The 2,466-nt window shown below is 46.8% G+C and overlaps 1 non-coding gene across 1 annotated transcript; it reads right to left on the reverse strand.

Moving 5' to 3' along the window:
• Nucleotides 1-552: 552 nt before the first annotated feature.
• LOC112440283 (small nucleolar RNA U13) lies at nucleotides 553-653 on the reverse strand. The gene has a single exon (XR_003028458.1). It is a non-coding gene; the product is annotated as a small nucleolar RNA U13 (small nucleolar RNA).
• Nucleotides 654-2,466: the final 1,813 nt, after the last annotated feature.

Raw genomic sequence — 2,466 nt, forward strand, 5'->3', positions numbered from 1 at the left:
GATCACTTTAGGTCGGAGCTTGAGACGAGCCTGGGCAACAGAGTGAGACCCCAACTCTAAAAAGGCAAAAACAGGCCAGGCATGGTGGCTCACACCTGTAATCCCAGCACTTTGGGAGGCCGAGGTGGGTGGATCATCTGAGGTTAGGAGTTCAAGACCAGCCTGGCCAATATGGTGAAACCCCATCTCTACTAAAAATACAAAAAATTAGCCGGATGTGATGGCACATACATGTAATCCCAGCTACTCAGGAGGCTGAGGCAGGAGAATTGCTTGAACCTGGGAGACAGAGGTTGCAGTGAGCCAAGATTGCTCCACTGCACTCTAGCCTGGGCAAAAAAGTGAGAATTCCATCTCAAAAAAAAAAAAAAAAGATAAAAACAACAAAAAATTCTGTTGTTTATAAGCCACCCAGTCTATGGTATTTTTGTTATAGCAGCTGAATGGACTAAGACATGTTCAATGACAAATTCATGACCTTCTGCCCGAGAAAGCCTTATTCAGTAAGTCTGGGAGGGGCTGAGAAACCTGCATTTTTCTTTTTTTTTTTCATGTCAGACAAGTAATGTGCAGACATGGTAACAAGGTTCAAGGGTGACACATCTCACACATATGCATAAACATCCAATTGTCATGTTTAAGAACTAAAGGATCAAAACCTGCATTTTAAAAGATTCTCTTAGGCCGGGTGTGGTGGCTCATGCCTGTAATCCCAGCACTTTGGGAGGCCGAGACGGGCGGATCACCTGAGGTCAGAAGTTACAGACCAGCCTGGCCAACATGGCGAAACCCCATCTCTACTAAAAACACAAAAATTAGCTGAGCATGGTGGCATTTGCCTACAATCCCAGCTACTCGGGAGGCTGAAGCAGGAGAATCGCTTGAACACGGGAGGTGGAGGTTGCAGTGAGCCCAGATTGCGCCACTGCACTCCAGCCTGGGCGACAGAGCAAGACTCTACCTCAAAAAAAAAAAAAAAAATTAATGAAAGATTCCCTTAGGTCATGCACAGGCAGATTTGAGAATGGTGATTTTAGGTTAACCTGGTTGAGGTTTGTTCAGAAAGCTTGAGAAGGGTCAGAGGTCAGTGTGATAAAGCAGACTTTGCTTCAGCTGTTAGGAGTTTCCCTCCCTGGGATAAGGGGCAAGGGCTCGATCCACCTTGTGACCCAGAACCTCAAAACCAGCCCCTTTGTACAGAGGGACAGTCAGATGTTGAGCCAGGCTGGAAGTGTAGCTTGAACAGCATCCCCAGGGCTGAGCCCCAGGCACAGGGCCCAGGAGGAGCTGCCAGGCCCACATCTGCGGTCAAGATTCTCACTGGGAAATTCTTACAAGTTTGCAAAACGCAGCTAATGTTTCACACACCGTCTGCATGAGCAGCTGCTTTCTGTTCTTGACGTGGGCCATAGGATCTCGAACCGGAGTGGACGTGTGTCCACATGTAATATAGACACACCCTCTCCTGATAAGTCTGAAGCAGGGTATGTCTGTAACTTCAGCTAAGGTAGGGCTCTGATGGTTCCCTGATCAACCGTGGAAGTCTAAATCAGGCCTTCCGTGTGTACTAACCAGTTTCAGCAATAGGCGTGGGTGCTTTAATTTTAGACAAGAGCAATCCTAACACTTACAGCAAAGAGCCTTCCCACCAGGCTAAAAGTTCCAGAAAGTTTTATATTACAGCACCAAATCCAGTGTTATGGTTCCAATCAATTCAGGAAATAAAAAGTCTACAATTTATTTGGGTCTCTAAGACTCAGAACTCCTGGCCAAAAATGTGCCCTTTGATCTTCATCCCTTTAATCTGAAGTATTCTCTAAATGCCTTTCCATTTTAACGAACAATGCCTTCTACTGGCACAATTCTCTTTATTGAAGAAACTCAGTTTGTGTTTCAGGATTCCAATCCTTGGATTAAATTCATTGTCATATATCAGTCCTAATGTGTGCCAGGTTCCTACCCTCAGTGAGCTTAGTGGCAAGGAGCAAAACTCAAGGATGTATACTAACAACTGCAGCCAGCAGTGCTGTGCAGTGACTGCCTTCAAAAGACCAGAGCCAGGAGCAGGGCGTTCTCAGAGGGTGGCCATCACTAGACATTTGAGTTGAGTCTCAAAGAGTGGATAAGCTTTTAAGAAGAGGAGGGAGGGAAAAAGAACAGTCCAGGCAGGAGGAAAGAAAGGAGCAGTGCAGAGCATGCTTGCAGAGTTGTGGGTAACTCAGTGTAGCCAGGAGATAAGGCAGGGGTGATGGTGGAGGTGATGGGACAGATGAGCCTGGCCAGACAGTGCAGCCAGACTGTAGTGGACCAAACTCCCTTGGATTTGCTCAAGTAAAGAGCTGATGTACACAATGCTTCAGAGGAATCTCACAGAAATGCTGTGGGGTAGCCCTATTGGACCTCCAGATGCTAGAGCGTGGACAGTAGCTATTCCCAGTCACTCTCTCTGGTGGCCCATGGTTTCTT

This window comes from Pan paniscus, chromosome 5, assembly GCF_029289425.2.
Source record: "Pan paniscus chromosome 5, NHGRI_mPanPan1-v2.0_pri, whole genome shotgun sequence".
Taxonomy (NCBI): Eukaryota; Metazoa; Chordata; class Mammalia; order Primates; family Hominidae; genus Pan; species Pan paniscus.